We start from the raw sequence: 18,937 nt of genomic DNA, 5'->3' as shown, positions 1-18,937 counted from the left end.
TTTTTGTATCACAAACAGTACTGTATATTTGTAAATCTGGTATGTCATAAATGTATAGATATAGCAGTACTGTCTATCTGTATGTCGTGTATGTCATATATGTTATGATGAATTGAAAATGGGGGACCCTGATGTAAACAAGACGAATGAATGAATGAAAACTTTATTTAACAGATTGCAGAATGGGTACAATACAGTACAGCTCAATACATACAATTGTTAAGGGGATGTGAGAATGCTATTCATCGACTACAGCTCGGCATTCAATACCATAGTCCCCTCCATACTCATAGCCAAGCTCAGGGACCTGGGCTTGAACTATGACCTCTGCCAGTGGGTCTTGGACTTCCTGACTGGCAGACCCCAGGTGGTGAGAGCAGGCAACTGCACCTCCTCATCCATCACCCTCAACATAGGGGCCCCCCAGGGCTGTGTTCTGAGTCCCCTCCTCTACTCCCTGTACACACACGACTGTGTGGCTCAGCGGAGTAGCAATACAATCATCAAATTTGCTGACGACACAGTGGTGGTGGGCCTGATCTCTGCCAACGACGAGAGGGCCTACCTGGAAGAGGTCAAGGTCCTGGCGGGATGGTGCCAGGAAAACAGCCTCTCCCTGAACGTCAGCAAAACAAAGGAGATGATTGTGGACTTCAGGAGGTCGGGGGTCAAGGACTACAGCCCCCTCAGCATCGACGGGGCACCGGTTGAGAGAGTCAACAGTTTTAAGTACCTCGGAGCCTACATATCCGAGGACTTGACATGGACCACACACATTGACAGTGTTGTGAAGAAGGCACGACAACGCCTCTACTTCCTCAGGCGCCTAAGGAAGTTCCAAGTCAGTCAGAAGATCCTTAAGAACTTCTACTCATGTACAATAGAGAGCATCTTGACTGGCAACATCACCTCCTGGTTTGGGAATAGCACTGCACAAGACCGAAGCAGACTACAAAGAGTGACACGTTCAGCCGAACGCACAATTGGAGGGGGGCTCCCCACCCTCCAGAACATTTACAACAAGCATTGCAAGGGCAAGGCTAAGAGAATCATTAAAGACTCCAGTCAACCGAACAACTGCCTCTTTGAACTGCTGCGGTCAGGCAAGCGATACCGGAGTCTCAAGGCGAGCACAGAAAGACTCAGAAGAAGCTTCTATCCCCAGGCCATCAGGCTGCTAAACGAACAATGAACACTACACAACAACAACCACCAAACGCACATAGCACACACATCCACACGCACACACTCACTTTAAACAAACACACTGTAGCACCCACTCCACACACTTTATAGCACACACCCACTTTAAACAAACACACTGTAGCACCCACTCCCCACACTTTATATTTATTGATGAAGGATTGCACTACAACTCGTACACCTTACTGTAAATTGTACCTAAATTGTACCTCATCCCATTTCTGCTTTGCACTATATAGTACTGTACATTAGTACACTGCATAGTATTGTATATTAAATGGTAACTCAGTTTCGTCTATTCTGCATCGAACATTGTACATATGTCTATACTGAACACTGTGACCTCATTTTCTACTTCTAAATTACATGCTATACTATGTTATTTGATACTATCTTGTCTAGCACAGTCTCTGGAGCGTAACAGTAAGAAGCATTTTGTATGAAAGTATTCTGTACTTCTGTATGACAACTATTAAAGAAACTTGAACTTGATGCAGACCAGAGAAAGACTTTCGTCTTGTTTACATCAGGGTCCCCCTTTTTCAATTCATAGTGACATTTATGACATACACGACATATATGACATGTACGGCATAGGGACATACAGGTATATAGTACTGTTACATTTGTGACATATACGATATGCAAATATACAGTACTGTTACCCATAGATCCTGACAGAGAGTATACATATATGTGGAGAGGACTGTACATTAGGAGGGGGTGGGTGGGTGGGAGAGAAATATACATACGGTGGGGAGAGAACATACGGTGGGGAGGAGACTGTACATTAGGAGGGGGTGGGTGGGTGGGAGAGAAATATACATACGGTGGGGAGGAAACTGACTATTAGGAGGGGGTGGGGGGGTTTGGACATTTACGGTGGCCAGTTTAGAATTGCAGCCTCCCGTAGGTGATTTTTAAGAGCGGTTTTGGATGGGGGTAGGGATTCACATTCCTTTACAGCTGTGGGTAGGGCGTTCCACATTGATGTGGCATAATTGCGAAACGTGTTTAGTCCCTTGTTTGAGCCGAATCTGGGTTTAACATGATTTGTTGAGCTTCCTCTGGTGTTGTGGTCGTGGTATTCACTGACCTTTGGGAAGTATTTTGACATGTACATGGGTACCTTAGTGGTGTAGTGTATCTTGTAGACCAGGCCCATTGCAAGTTGCTGTACTCTGTCGTCTACTCTAAGCCATCCTAGGTAGTCAAAGTGGGCAGGGGTGAGGTGGGTTCTAGGAGTAAGGTCAAGTAGAAGTCTGACCAGTTTGTTTTGTGATGTTTGTAATTTTGTTTTTAGCGCCTTTGAGGTGCTTTGGTACCATGAGGTGCAAGCATAGTTGTTGTGAAGGGCCTTCACAACAGGCTGGCTAGCTGTCATCAGTGCTATCGAGCATTTGGATTTCAACTATTGCTTTGCTGCTGATCGTGGGATTTACAAGGACCGACTCCTGTACGTGGAGTCTCTTTATTCTTCATTGAATCAGACTGAGTATCCGAACATTATTCTACCCTCCAGGCCTTACACCCCGGAGGGAACCCATTGTCTCCAGGCGGTACCAGCGTTGCCTTCTATAGTTGCTATTATACGACAGGTGGTGTCAACTTAGACCCATCGTAGGATTCCTGCTATTCTTAGTGACTCATGCTATTGACTGACTTTACGCATATTCTTCGCCATACAAGCGCGACCCTAATTCTCATTCTGTAACCTAATGTTGCATAATAATAAAATACCCTCAAATACTATTTCTTTGTCAATGCCGTGTTCTTGTGAGTGTTCACCATCTATATTTGATGTACTGTCTGGCCAGTAATTAAAGTACATAACTAGCAGTGGTTTAATCTATCACAATCTTTAATACAGTCAGGGTTTTGTAACCCCTCAGTTACAATAGTCGTAGTACCCTTGAATGAGTGCTCCTGCCAGAGTCTTCAGGGTATTCTTGTTTACCAGTGAGGAGATCCGGTACAAGAATCTAGTTCGTTGGTTGACTTTTTTTATTACCTTGGATGCCATTTTGTCACACAAGTCTTTCTCTGATCTGCATCCCCTTAACAATTGTGTGTATTGAGCCGTACTGTATTGTACCCATTCTGCAATCTGTTAATAAAATGTTCAATCAATCAATCAATCAAATCAAACTCACCGAAGACTATGCAGCCCTAGTGTAATTCCCTCTTATGCGATGATGACAGCAACACGTTCTTTATAGCACTGGTTGGATTTCTTTCAAATCCGGACGGTGAGAACTGTGGAACACATACATGAAATACAATAAATCACAGATCAAACAATAACAACATACATCAATCTTATTTCTACGTGTCTCTTAGTGTCACATGTCTTTGTAATATTGTTAAACAAATTAACTTAACAATTTGACTGCCTAAAAACGCTTTACAGCGTCATTGCTGGCCATGCTAAAGTTGCCGGGGGACGCTGTACAGCGTCCTTATATCAATATTTCAAAAATCTGGAATCGGATTCATATTCCCCCTCCGCTGGCCTGATATCCACCAGCAGGACCCACTGAGCTCTCTGGCGGTTCAGGAGCGCCATCTGGTGGCCGATCGGCGCAACCGCTTAACAGGAAGCGCAGTAGAGGTTTTGCTGGTCGGCCCTATTACTTCCGGCCACTCGGTATAGGTTCCGGCACTCTAGCTCGTCACTCTACATAGCGATCGATTGCCAATAACTCGATAAACAACATGATTTGGACGTATATACCATTATACAAGCTGGAGATGGACCGGGTAATAATATATCCCATAATGATAAAATTTCTACTCGACGATGATCGCCCAACGGCGCGCGGAGACTGGGGTGAGTTTCAGCGTGTAACGTTACCATCTTCGATACTAACTGCTTTTATCAACATTTGACCCACATTAGATGATTGGTATAACGCTGCCCACGGAATTATAAACGCCCCCTCGCCCATCCGGTCAACATCAGATGACGTGTAGTAACTTCTAGAAGTACGTCTAGTTGGAATTTTTTATATCGCGCTGATTGCCATCAAACTGTATTTCATCATCAATATAATGCATTTGGGGCTATATATCACGTTCTGGAGAAAGTTGCAGAAAGAGATGAAAACATACTTATACATTAGACCATACTTTACTATGAATATGTGAATGAAAAAGTTTAACGTTGCTACACAATGAACAATACATATAGGACTTTGAATGGGCCCTAATAATGGCAATGTAGCAATAGAATTTAAAAAGTTATAGCCCTGCAAAGAAGGGGACTTTCTCCATAGACAAATAGCGCTAGCAATCTATGGTATATCATTAATTTAACCCAAGGCAACCAAAGTGATTAACCTACAAAACACATTAAGTCCTTCTGCAATAATAACTCACTTAGTAAACATTGAGTTAGCAGCACTTTAGCTGCATGGCTTGGGCGACACATAGCTAACAACCACAACACCAACACCTACCTTACTGCTGCTGCAATAAGAGAGGACATTATGGGGACTGTAGCATCTTCTGGACCTTGTAACAATGACAATAAAGATTGTTCTATTCTATTGACTCTTAAAAACTATCTCTTTACAAGAAGAAGTGAAACTATCTCTTAAATCCGCGGAGATTTTGACACGCGTGCGTCGGCATAAAACGTCCCCGGACACTGTGGGCTGGGCTTCAACATGAGTTCCGCCATTAAACTAGCAGCATTGGTAAATCAAAGCCCATATAAGCACTGAATGAATGAATGAATGAATGATGAATGAATGAATGAATGAATGAATGAATGAATGAATGAATGAATGAATGAAAACTTTATTTAACAGATTGCAGAATGGGTACAATACAGTACGGCTCAATACACACAATTGTTAATGGGATGCAGACCAGAGAAAGACTTTCGTCTTGTTTACATCAGGGTCCCCCATTTTCAATTCATATAGTCTACTCTAGTAGATAGAGGGGGGTTTGATTGATTGATTGATTGATTGAAAATGTTATTAACAGATTTCAGAATGGGTACAGCACAGTACAGCTCATCTCAATACATACAATTGTTAAGGGGATGCAGACCAGAGAAAGACTTATGTCTTGTTTACATCAGGGTCCCCCATTTTCAATTCATCATAACATATATGACATACAGATAGACAGTACTGCTACATCTATACATGTATGACATACCAGATTTGCAAATACAGTACTGTTTGTGATACGAAAAGAGTCCAGAAAAGAGAGTATATACATTTGACATAGAAACTGTACATTGGAGGAGGTTGGGGGGGGGGGGGGGTTGGGTAGGAGGAGTGGGTGGGGGACACTGTACAACTGAACAAGCAAAACTGTACATTGGAATATTGACAAGACCATACTTGGTCATTTACTGTACATTGGGGGGGGGGGGGGGGGGGGTTGTGTTAGGACATTTACGGTGGCCAGTTTAGAATTGCAGTCTCCCGTAGGTGTTTTTTGAGAGTGTTTTTGAAAGTGGGTAGTGATGCACATTCCTTTACAGCTGTGGGTAGGGCGTTCCACATTGATGTGGCATTATTGCTAAACGTGTTTAGTCCCTTGTTTGAGACGAATCTGGGTTTAACATGATTTGTGGAGCTCCCTCTGGTGGTGTGATCGTGGTATTCACTGACCTTTGGGAAGTATTTTGGCATGTACATGGGTACCTTAGTGGTGTAGTGTATCTTGTAGACCAGGCCCATTGCAAGTTGCTGTACTCTGTCGTCTACTCTAAGCCATCCTAGGTTGTCAAAGTGGGCAGGGGTGAGGTGTGTTCTAGGAGTAAGGTCAAGTAGAAGTCTGACCAGTTTGTTTTGTGATGTTTGTAATCTTGTTTTTAGTGCCTTTGAGGTGCTTTGGTACCATGAGGTGCAAGCATAGTCGTAGTACCCTTGAATGAGTGCTCCTGCCAGAGTCTTCAGGGTATTCTTGTTTACCAGAGAGGAGATCCGGTACAAGAATCTAGTTAGTTGGTTGACTTTTTTTTATTATCTTGGACGCCATTTTGTCACGAAAGTCTTTCTCTGGTCTGCATCCCCTTAACAATTGTGTGTATTGAGCCGTACTGTATTGTACCCATTCTGCAATCTGTTAATAAAATAATCAATCAATCAATCAAATCAAACTCACCGAAGACTATGCAGCCCTAGTGTAATTCCCTCTTATGCGATGATGACAGCAACACGTTCTTTATAGCACTGGTGGGATTTCTTTACAATCCGGACGGTGAGAACTGTGAAACACATACATGAAATACAATAAATCACAGATCAAACAATAACAACATAGATCAATCTTATTTCTACTTGTCTCTTAGTGTCACATGTCTTTGCAATATTGTTAAACGAATTAACTTAACCTACAAAAGACATTAAGTCCTTCTGCAATAATAACTCACTTAGTAAACATTGAGTTAGCAGCACTTTAGCTGCATGGCTTGGGCGACACATAGCTAACAACCACAACACCAGCAACTTGTTCCTGTTTGCGGACGACTCAGCCCTGCTGGTCTCTGACAAGAACAAGTTACAGGTTGAAAAAACCCTCAGCTCGGAACTAGGCAGAATCTGCATATGGCTCGCTGATAACAAACTATCATTACACATGGGCAAAACAGAGTCCATTCTCTTCTGTTCAAATAACAAACTCAGCAAGACCGACGGCTTCTCAGTTACAGTGGGTGACAATATTGTCACAAGGAAAGATGAAATTACCTACCTGGGTTCCATCCTAGAGGCTAATCTCTCCTGTGACAAAATGGCATCCAATGTAATAAAAAAAAGTCAACCAACGAACTTGATTCTTGTACCGGATCTCCTCTCTGGTAAACAAGAATACCCTGAAGACTCTGGCAGGAGCACTCATTCAGGGGTACTACGACTATGCTTGCACCTCATGGTACCAAAGCACCTCAAAGGCGCTAAAAACTAAATTACAAACATCTCAAAACAAACTGGTCAGACTACTGCTTGACCTTACTCCTAGAACCCACCTCACCCCTGCCCACTTTGACAACCTAGGATGGCTTAGAGTAGACGACAGAGTACAGCAACTTGCAATGGGCCTGGTCTACAAGATACACTACACGACCAAGGTACCCATGTACATGTCAAAATACTTCCCAAAGGTCAGTGAATACCACGATCACAACACCAGAGGGAGCTCCACAAATCATGTTAAACCCAGATTCGGCTCAAATAAGGGACTAAACACGTTTCACAATTATGCCACATCAATGTGGAACGCCCTACCCAAAGCTGTAAAGGAATGTGGATCACTACCCACTTTCAAAACCTCTCTCAAGGGACACCTACGGGAGACTGCAATTCAACACTGGCCCCTGTAAATATCCTAACCCAACCCCCTCCAATGTACAGTCATTTACCTAGTATGGTTGTCAATAGTCCAATGTACAATTTTGTTTGTTTGTACAGTGTCTCCTCCCCCCCCCCCCCTCAATGTACAGTTTTGCTTGTTTATACAGTGTGCCCCCCCCCCCCCCCCACCTCCAATGTAAATTACCCAGTATGGTTGTCAATATCCCAATGTACCCAACCCCCCCCCCCACCCAACCTCCTCCAATGTACAGTTTCTACGTCAAATGTATATACTGTAGTGCCGAGAGATGGGAGTCGGAGACGGTAGCTCGAGGTAGAGCGAACAGCATTTATTTGTGAGACAAACACAACATGCTACTGCTACGTTGCTTGCAGTCGACTCACTTGTGGTGGCAGGTAGTGCCACCTCATATAATGTTCGGGCGGAACTCTTGTTCCTAACAATAGTTCCGTGGGTGAATTATGTACAATTAACAATCACTACACAAGCCCCCCCAGAATTCATCCATGGTCAAAATCTCCACGGCGGGGAGAGACAACGACCCGGCCGCGGCGTGAGCGGACAACCGGGGGCGCGGTGCAAGCGATTGCGCCCTCCACGGCGCCCGGGGGCATGAACCGGCCACGGTGAGTGCGGAAAGCCAGGGGCGGGGAGGTAGGGGCGGCGCAAGCGCCCGCGTCCTCCCCGACACCCGGGGGCACAGACGTCGACGAGGCCAACGGCGGCTCCGTCGTTGGCGGGTCCCGGGGTAGCGGCGGACGGCCTCGGCGGGGGGAGAGGGCCAGCTCTAAGGGCTGGGAAATGTCTACGTGGGCGGGTTCAATCCTGTGGTGGTTGTACCCCACCTCAAAGGCGAGCCTTCGCCAGTCCTCAGGGGCCTGTGGGCTAGGGTGTCCGGTGGATAGGTCATTCAGCAGCGTCGGACCCGAGTGACCAATCGCGACGTCCTCCAGGCGTAGACTGGAATCTGCAGTCCCGAGGGCCTGGATGTCATGGTCGGAGGCCTGTTCCGAGCCCCTGTTGACGTAGTCGAGGTCCGGCTGTACAGCTCCGATGACGACGTTGGGCTTCTCGGCGACGTGTCTCGCGGCGCACTCGGAATCGTACGTGAGCTGTTGTCGTGCCGACCATGGCTCCGCTACCTTTGACTCAGAAAACGTGAGGGGTTCGTGGTCGGTGAAAGCTGTAAGAAGGCCGCCGTATGTCGCCTCATCGCGGACACATGCCAACGAAGCCCGTGTCTGTGCGTTTATTAGGCGGCCATGTCTAATGTCCACGAGGAGACCGTGTGCACCCAGGAAATCTGCCCCGAGTAGTGGGAACGAAATGTCGGCCGTGATGCAGTCCCATGTGAACCGCTGGCCCCCAAAACACAGTTCCACGGTCCTTGTACCGTAGGTGCGGATAGGGGTATCGTTGGCGGTCGTCAGGCGTGGACCTCTATCATCGCCGGCGGTGTCCTCTTTTGTAGCTGGCAGGACGCTCCTCTGAGCTCCGGTGTCGCAGAGGAATTTGCAACCGGAGAGTGTGTCTCTAATGAAAAGCAGCCGGTTCGACATACCTGCGCTCACCGCTGCTACTGGGCGCAGGTGTCTGCGTTTATGCGTTATGACGAAAGTGCAAGGGGAACGGCATCTTGTCGCCCTCGCGCCGAAACGCGCGTGGTAATAACACAGGCCTGCGGCAGCGCTGCTCCTGTTCTTCCTCGCCCCTCCCCCCTGCGGCGTGTAACCGCGAGCCGAGGCTATTAGCCCTGGGGCAAAATGTCGAGTGGCCAGGTAGAAGCGGTCTGCCTCTTCTGCCAAAGCACGGGGATCAGTAGTCGCTGTATTGGCAAGTGCCGTCCGCACGTGTGGCGGCATGTGCCTGAGAAACAGTTCGACAAACAGGAAATCAGGCCGTTCTGCACCCAGCAGGTTTAACATCATCTCCATGTGCTCCGAAGGTTTGCTGTCCCCCAAGCCTCGTATAGCCAGCAAGCGTCGGGCCCGCTCTGACTGTGACAACTCGAATATTCTGAGTAGGTGCGTCTTAAACGCCTCATATTTATTCCGGGCAGGCGGAGCTGTTATGAAGCCTACCGTCCTCGCCGCTGTAGTGCTCCCGAGGCTCGAGACGACGTGGTAATATCTCGCGGCGTCGTCGTCAACCCCTCGTAGGGCGAACTGCGCCTCTGTTTGAGCGAACCACGCCGCCGCAGAATGCTCCCAAAACTCCGGCAATCGAAGAATAATGGCATCGTTTGCCATGTTCAGTTCGGTCCCTGATACTTCAGCGAGACCAATGTCGGGGTCACCAGTGTAGTGCCGAGAGATGGGAGTCGGAGACGGTAGCTCGAGGTAGAGCGAACAGCATTTATTTGTGAGACAAACACAACATGCTACTGCTACGTTGCTTGCAGGGGAGGAAATTAGGCCACTTTACTGGCCAAATGCTAGTATTTTTTACGTTTGGCTGGTAAAAAAAATCAGATACCCGCCAGTTGGCTGGTAAGCCAAAAAGTTAGTTTCCTCCCCTGCTGGCGAGTATACAAAAAAATAAAACATTCTGCAATCACTGCACTGGCAAACGGTGCGCGTCTTCTGAGTGTTCGCTTTAGTTGACAGTGCCACGAGAGCACTGCACAAGACCACCCGTGGACATATAATGTTTAATAAACATTTGCGCAGTACTGGCCAACCCGCGGACATATAATAATAAAAGTCCTGCGGTACTAGGCTAGCCATCAGGAGCACTCGCAAACAGATAACGTTAAACACAGCAGAAGATGGAAAACAGACAGACTGACCAACGGGGAACTGCATCCAACCCTAGTACAACCCTCGAGTATAAGTTACTAAGGACACATTTAAATCACAGAGGTGTAATGTTAGTCTACTGGAACTGTATACAGTGGTTAGCTTCTAGTTAGCGTTTTAGCTATAGCTGCTTGCTAGCTAACGTTAGCCCCGTGTGCTCAAAGCAGCCAGCTAGGTGTATCTGTTATGACTATAATGTTTCCAAAAAAGCACCGGACTACGACGTAAGGTTAGACATTTTATTTCATGCTCAAAAGCCCCTGGCTTGCACATCGCAGTCACGAAAGGGGCTAGTGTCGTATATTTCTAAATGAAAACATGAATAAATGCAAGTGAAATGTACAAGGTAATGATTAGAAAGACAGAATGCTGATTGAGAGAAGGGCCATGTAGAGAACACCATGTGAAGTTATTTCTGAGACCCTAGGCTAAAGAGGTTGAGAGACAATGGCCCCTCACCCGGCCAGCTGGCAGGAAGCGAGGTTGTTTAAAGTAAGTGGTATGAGACAAGGAAGGAGATCATAATCTTAGAAGGAACTAAACCAAACTCAGAATAACCGGTGAGATCAAAAAAGGTCATATTTACCCTAAGGAAGGAATTTCAGGTTACAACACGGCAGCTGCTGACTAACCCAGAGGTCAGAAAGGTGACACAGGCTATTTGGAAATCGCCCCTTACACAGTAGAATGCCACTCTAATAGGTAGACTAGACGGTTTTTAGACCTTAAGGATATAGAGAAAACTAATGGCTTTGTCAGAGAGATTAGTTAGATGGCCTTAGAAAACATTGCAACACATATGTAAAGAAAGGACCATTATGTTAAAAGTGAGCTGTCATACCAAATCACCTTAGATAAATAGGTTTGGCAGGCATGAAAAGTTGACCATAAGTGAACCAAATACAAAGACATTGTTTGTAAATTAATGTTAATACTGAACAAAATACTAAGTGATCAAAATAGAGCTAAAACCTAGATTACAGCGTACTTTAGAATAGGAAAAACAAACAGTAAGATAAATAGTTCAATCAAATAAAGTAAAAAGTGGACCCAACTGAAGACAAGACAGTGAGTCACTGGCTAGACAATAAAGAATTATCTTAGTATTCTAAAATGCAATTACAGAATGGTAAAGAGTTTGTAGATGGAAATAGCTCATGTTTTATTATCTATGCATCAAGAGCCAGTCTGTCTCCCCATAGACTGTGAAAACCGTTGTCACCAGACCCAGGGAGTTGTGTCAGCAGAAAGTATAACATGTTGAGACAAGCTGGCTACAAGGGGTGGCCAAATAAGGAAACCAGATCATGGACGTGAATAGGCAGGCAGGGTCTCCCCCTCCCTCTCGCTCTCTGTCTCCCCCTCCCCCTCTCTCTCTCTCTCTCTTGCTCTGATAAAAAGGGCTGATGGCGACAGAAAGACACACGACTCACACCCAGAAGGGACCTGGGGAAGCGCTGACACAGACCCGGAGACACAGGGGACGGACCCCTGAGAGGCAGAGCCACACAGAACTCGAGAGCAGAGCCTTGACACAGCGAGAGGGAGACCCAGACGATGACAGGGATCGCATCGCAGCTGGAGCGCTGAAAACCTCCACCGACAGAGGGAGACTCGCCACTCAGGCTACTGAAGAGCCGATGACCCAGAGAGCCATTGAGACCAGATGACTGAGCCGAGGTTCATAGCAGACTCCGCCGATACGAAATCAAGCACTCCCTGCCTGATCGGCGAGGAGACCAGGTTGTCTTGACAACCAGACCAGCGGACCACTAGAGAGAACGCGTGTTGGCCTGGAAACCAGGACAACAACTAAGAGAACCGCACAGGAAGAAGAAAACTCTGATCACTATAGCTGATCGGAGCAATGGACCCAGAAGCCACATGAAAGAGACAATTAGATTGAAACCAAAGAGACGATGTACTTGTTTTTGATTCCTAAACTGTAGTATTAATAAACAACCGCCGCCCGTTGATCTTGACCATATCGTCAGTCTCCTCTTACTTGAAACCGAACATCTGAAAATACCTAAAACAATGCAGAGGAAAAGGGTAATAGAAAACTATACGATTACAAATAGAGATAAATGAAGTCAAAGAAAGACACTTCAATTGGTCCGTGACCCGTCCTGCATTCGACCAGAAACCGGTTGAAGACGACAACAGCCACTTCTCAAGGACACGGAGAGGTTCTCTCCCCCTCATCGATGCTCTCTACGACTGAGGACTGAGGATCGTCACCATTTCGACCGAGGCCAGTGGGAATAGGTAAGTAGTACTAATGCGTTTAAGATTGGTAAATGGTCGGAGCAGTCTCGCATTTTGGGGTTGCTATTGCATTAGGTAGAAATTAGTTGTAAATGGACCAGGATAATGTTGGTGTTGGAGGAGTACCGGGGTCCAGGTTTCACAACCTGGCTCTGGTCTCAGCCACACACCGGCGTTGCACTTAGGAAGCGTATAGGGATGTTCAGTTAGGATGCCTATAGTTGGTACAAGGCCAAGTGAGGAGAGGAAATAGATGTCTGTATTTAGTTATATCAGCTTAGGGGATAGGCTAGGGATTAGGTAAAATATTTGAGGGGACCGGCGTAGGAGCAGTAGAACGGAGATTAGTCACAGATAGCGGGACGTGGGACTGTGAGTGACGGAGTGGTTCATTGGAGGGTAAAGAAACGTAGTCAGATCTTAAAGAGTAGAATAAAAGTTCCGTGGTGAAGTTCAGGGGTAGCCTGGTTCCGCGAAGAGAAACAGAGAACAGGGAGATGTTAGGGTTCGGGCTAGAATGCTGTAGAAACCACACTTAGAATCGGTGCGACGGAGTAATGGACTTTGGAAGACGTTCCATAAGCGAATTACCACTTCTAGTCCGACGTCATTTAGGCTCAGATTGGCTAAGGTCGATATCTGATGAACATCAGCCGCGTGGATGAATGCAAGGGGCTCTACGGGTGGCGGGGAGTACGGTCGAACACACGATTTGGCCATATAACACTCCGATACAAGCCAACATAGGGCGCTGCTGAAACTTTTCACGGGCTACTAAACATGAATGGAGTGGGTTTCTCAGGGGTATAGCGACGCGGACTCAGTAGATATATGAAGCACTTTGGAAGTAAATACTGCACAGGGGATTAGAAAATAGGAGGATATTGTGTGAAAAAAGCAGGCAAATGCGTTTAGGATAAATGTATGCTAATGAATGGTTTGCTTATGAATGGGACATTGTTTTACTAAGTATATGTGTTTGAATGGATGAATGTTAGGAGCTCTGAGTGGATGCCAAGATATTTTTTGTATTATTATGAGCCAGGTGGCCAAGGCTGCAGCGGGGAGAAACCACACCCCTGTCCTGCCAGCATTAGCTGAGCGCGACGGGACTAACGTGTGGACGCTGTGTTGCGTTTTCGAGTGAATTGAATGAATGGCATGTGAGATGGAACCTGGGAGATGTGTAATGTTCGTTGAAATTTTTCAAATCGGGGCTGTGGAAGTCTAAAAGTAATGTAGTAAAGATCAAAGAAAACGGGGATTTTAGAGCTGATGACGTCACTAGGAGCGTCGGAGCTTGGGGTGCGTTAGATTTGAAATACGGGGCTGGATCGGGAGCGTTAGATTTAAAATACGGAGCCGGCCGGGGCCAATCGGGCGAGCGTGCTAGAATAAGGATAATGATATATGTTCTGTGAACAGGGGCTAAATAGGATTAAAGTTGTGTTACGGGGTATAGCTGGGGTTGTGTAAACGTTGCGGTGTGTTGTGCCGCTCGGATCAACAGGAGAAGGGGCCGTTTAGGAGGAGTGATGTTGGGTGCTAGGCTAAGCTGGAGCTAGCGGCACTGAGCTAACGAAGCTAAGATGCTAAGCTACCTGTGCTAACAATATAGCATGGTTGAACTCTCGGGGAATCTCGCGTGTTGCTACTGTTGCTGGCGCGGGATCTTAGAGAGGCGGAGGACAGGGACTTCCGGTGTAGAGGATTCTGGGGATTGTAGTTTTGTGGTTGGGGTAGAACGTCAAGTTGTCGTCTTGGTATGGTACGGCGTGATGACGCACTTGCGGGGGAGGCGTGGGCGCCTCCTACAGGAAGTGGTGAGTGCTGTAGTGCGATGGTGGTGATGGACAAGACGTTCCAGCGGAGGGCGCTGTTGCCTCTTTTATAGTTTCACCTTTACAGGTGGAACGAGGTGCAGTAGGCAGTAGAGAAGGGTTTGTGATTATTATAGGTTTTGAGTAGCGACCATTTGTGGGGATTTGTAAATTCTTTATGTTCGGTTTTTTCAGTTGTAGATGAGGGATGTAAGTACTTGTTTGATTATAAATCTGTATTTGTTATGGGCCAAGTATGGTTGTAGTGAGAGCAGCGGCGTTTTGTGATGGGATTTGGCGTGAACACCCCCCCCCTTTTTCCTCTGTCTCTTCCTCCCTCGTTCACACTCTCTCCCTCCCTCCCTCCCTCCCTCTCTCCCTCCTTCCCTCCCTCCCTCCCTCCCTCCCTCCCTCCCTCCCTCCCTCCCTCCCTCCCTCTCCCCCCCCCCCCCCCCCCCGCCCCCCTCCGCTCCATCCCTGTCTCCCAGCTTAACTTTGTGAGATGACAGGTGCACAAAGGGAGTTTTGTTTAGGATGGATTGCCTGATTGATTGATTGATTGAAAAATTTTATTAGCAGATTGTGGAATGGGTACAATACGGTACAGCTCAATACACACAATTGTTAAGGGGATGCGGACCAGAGAAAGACTTTAGTCTTGTTTACATCAGGGTCCCCCATTTTCAATTCATCATGGGCGTGGAGTATTGGTTATATTAAAATTGGAGTGTTGGTTATATTAATATAGTGTTACTTGCTAAAATAGGATTACATAGGATAAATGGAATATTCATGGTCATTCTTTTAGTCTGATTGAAGTTAAGGTTGATTTGAGTTAAAGTTGGCAGCAGATGATGGTGATAGGTTTGAAGTCCTGTGGGTAAACGGGACCAGGCAATACGGGGTATTCTGCTGATTGAGTGTAGACGGTTTTGGTAATAGTTAATGTTGCGTTGTGTGCCCCCCCCCCCCCCCCCCCCTTTCCTCCCCTTAGTCCCTGTATCCCTGTATCCCTCCCTCCTTTTTTCTTTTCCCTTCCCTGTCTCTCCTTGTATTTCGCCATCCCTAGATTGCGGCGTGTGTTGTGGGCATTTGGGTGTAGGTTTATTTGAACTACGTTGTTATTGTGTATGTGAGGTAGGTACCGGATGGGCGTTGGCCTGTCTAGGTGCTGGTGGTGGTAGGATGATTTGTGATATTCCTTGGTGAGAAGCTTGGGGTGTTTTCGTTCGGATTCGCGACTGGAGGAAAACGTTTTGGGCTGTAGGATGACGGTTCTTTGTGTATTCAAGGATCTGAAGGATATTGCGGTGGCATAGTGCGGGTGTCCGTGAATTTATTAACGTGGCCAGCTGTACTATGTGTAGGTCAGGGTTTTAGTGATCTAAGTTGCTAAAAGTTTATTGTTTTCCCTGATTGATGGTTGGTAGCAGTAGCAACACTAATTAATTTGTATTAAGTGTTGTGGGGGGAAATGGTTGTGTGTAAGGATGAATGAAATGGATGTTGTATGAGGAGTGAAGCGAAAGCGAATAAAACATTTAGTCGATACGCTAATCGGGCATTTAAAAGTAAGAAATAAGGTTAGGATGAACAGATTCATCAAGCAAAGAGAGATTAGAATCAGATGAAGGACCAGGTTTACAAAGGATTATTAGACAATGGATAGGAAGGGGATTAATGATTATATTTCCCAGGAAATCAGGTGGAGAGAGCACACAGGGGATTGGAAACCTCCGGTGTTCCTGTTGAAGGAACGGACAAAAAACAAGATAAGCTGTATCGTTATTTTTTCAAACAAATCACACTGTGTCTCTCTGAATATTTTAGTATAGTGTTGCCCGACATTTCCAATGCATAACGAAGAGTGGAAATAATAAGGGAAATGCCACTGTATTAAGTCTGGATGTTTCTGCTTTCTTTCTGTACAGGTGCTCGGCCGGACAGGAGCTCTAACGACTTCCATAACCATCTAGGGAAAACGGCTTTAATGCGCCTTGGTATAAGTATGAATGATAAGCCAGTTATCAATCCTTGTCTGCACAGTAAAATTTTGACAGTGTGAGTGTTTTAACTCAAGTAAGTAGAAAATAGTGTAAGACGGAGAAATTTGTTTTTTCAAACGGTGATTACAAGAGTGTTTTGAAAGTGAAGTGAATGACAGTAACATAGGAAGTTCACCTTAGTGGAACATTAATAGGAACGACTGAAGTGTTAGATGCAAAAACAATAGAATAACAGCGACAACAATATGGAAAATAGTGATCAGGCCATTGGGGGGAGTAGGCCGAGAGCCTCTGCAGACATTTCCCAGATAGACTATACCAGTGATGATCTGATTGATTTGAATATGGACTTCTCTCATGTGACCAGTACGACAGAAGGACTTGGAATGTTGACTTTGATTCCGATACAGGGGAGTGAACCAGTGACAACGGTGTTACTCCAACCAGAACCGATTCAAGCTGGAGTGTCCATTGCAGGCGACTGCGGTTTAACCAAGGGGCAGAAAAGGAGACTGAGGTTACAGCAGTCCCACGAAGTCCACTCTGGCCGGATGGCTGGAACTGAGACCGACAGCAGGTATGGAATACACGAACAGTTTCTACAGCCCACCCGTTTCCCATGTCTACCCTGCCCTCAGCACCAAAGCCAAGATGAGAGGCGGAGCCCAACGATGGGACGTCAAACCGCCAGTGCTGAGATGGGGGAAGAGGCAGCATACTATAGACAACAGAGAGCGTTTGTGACAGCGTTCGAACAACACGAGGCAGTTCATCGAGATCTGATGAAGACACAGCTGGAGATCGGTCAAGCCGCACGCGAGACTCAGAGACTGGGACGAGAACTGGCGAGAAAGACTGTGCTACTAGAAGCGACAGCTGTTGAGATCATGCTTCGAGCGTCTGACCTAGGCCGCCGTGATCAAAGAGTGCCCTGTGCTCCGTTGCCCGGACAGGGAGCTGGGCCGCGACAGGGTGAACAGGACCGCAGGAGGGGTGAGTTTCCAGGCCCCTCCCAACAAGAGAAGGCCCGAGGAGAGGCAGCAGAAAAGGACAGGTATGCCCCTCTCTCCTCCAGGCAACAGGACATGCGACCAGAGGACAGGAGAGGGGTGGACCTGGCGAGGACGGTGGGAGGCCAGCCGAGAGACTGTGGGAGTCGTGGTAAACTGGAACCCCTGGGATGGCCGGCGTCGGCTGTGTGCTGGAATTGTGGGGAGGTTGGCCATTTCGCTCGGTCATGTTACAAAGGGTGGCGGACTCAGCGAACGTCCAGTAAGGAGCAAGAGTCCAAACAGGGTTGCTGGGAATGTGGAGAGTTGGGACATTGTCAGAGGGGGTGTCTGCATAGGTCATAGGTTGATTAAGAGCAAAGTGGAAATGCACAAACAAAGCCTATTGGGTGCTCGAGTAAATAGAGTTATTGATAAATTGAAATGGAAAATAAGACTGATTGGAATAAGGATAGAGATGAGGATACATAGATAAGGTTTGATTAGGTGTGCAAGTTACTAAAATGGTTTGGAAGACTAACCAGGGTAAGTTGGGGCTGTTGATGGGATGAAGTAACTGGGAAAATTGCATGGGTTAATCTAAACTAATAAAATTTATGGTTTTAGACAGGAACAATGGAACATATAATATTGGACAGAGTTAGAAACAAAGGACTATTTATAGTAGTGATTACAATACTTGATCAAAGGGTGGTCGAAGTTGAATTAAGGAATTAAAAAAAAAAAAAAAAAAAAAAATATATATAGAAAACCACAATTATTATTTCATCACTTATTTTATTTCTTTTTGGATTTTTAATTTTGTTGTCTTAAGTTTTTGCGGGGGTATTTATGCCTCTAGATGATTGTTAAGTTCTGTTTGATGGGTGTGTAGCATGTAGGCACTCACAGTTTTTTTGTTTATTTTTAATTTTCTTTGTTTTTGGTTGACTATACTTTTTTTTTTTTAGGAACTGGCTGGCTGGGGGAGTTCTCTCGCCGGTCAGGGATAGCAGGTGGTGGTGACACAGCGAGGCTGGTAGGAGGTCTGATATAATGAGCTGGAAACTGGGGATGGACGGGAGCTGGTTCATGGTTTGTTTTCCGCTCATTAAGGCTCCAGATGTAGAATCTGGAGGGTTGTGTCACTTTTTGGGTTATGGTAAGTGTTGGGGGAACATATTTCTCTGTCTATAAGAAAGCTCTGTAGGTTTTTGGTCGCCAATTGGCCGAGACAGTGTTCATGTAGAGTGCAGACATGTGAATTTGATGATTGACTTATGGAAGACTCTGCACCGGCTTGTTGAAAGCTGGCGGAGTGTGTGTGATGTGTGTTTAAAGGGACTGTGGTTTGTTGACCATGCACATAGGTTCTGTTGGTGGTTGGCCTCGTCTAGAGCTGACTGTCCGGACCGAGGAGCTGTCGGGAAACAAGGTATTTGAAAGTGAAATAATGGTTATTCCACTGTCAAGGGTGGAGGTAGTTGTGTTGATCTTGAGATATGGAATCTAGTAAA

The sequence above is a fragment of the Notolepis coatsorum genome, assembly GCF_963971535.1.
Source record: "Notolepis coatsorum genome assembly, chromosome: 12".
NCBI classification, from domain to species: domain Eukaryota; kingdom Metazoa; phylum Chordata; class Actinopteri; order Aulopiformes; family Paralepididae; genus Notolepis; species Notolepis coatsorum.
This window is presented reverse-complemented; position numbering follows the sequence as displayed.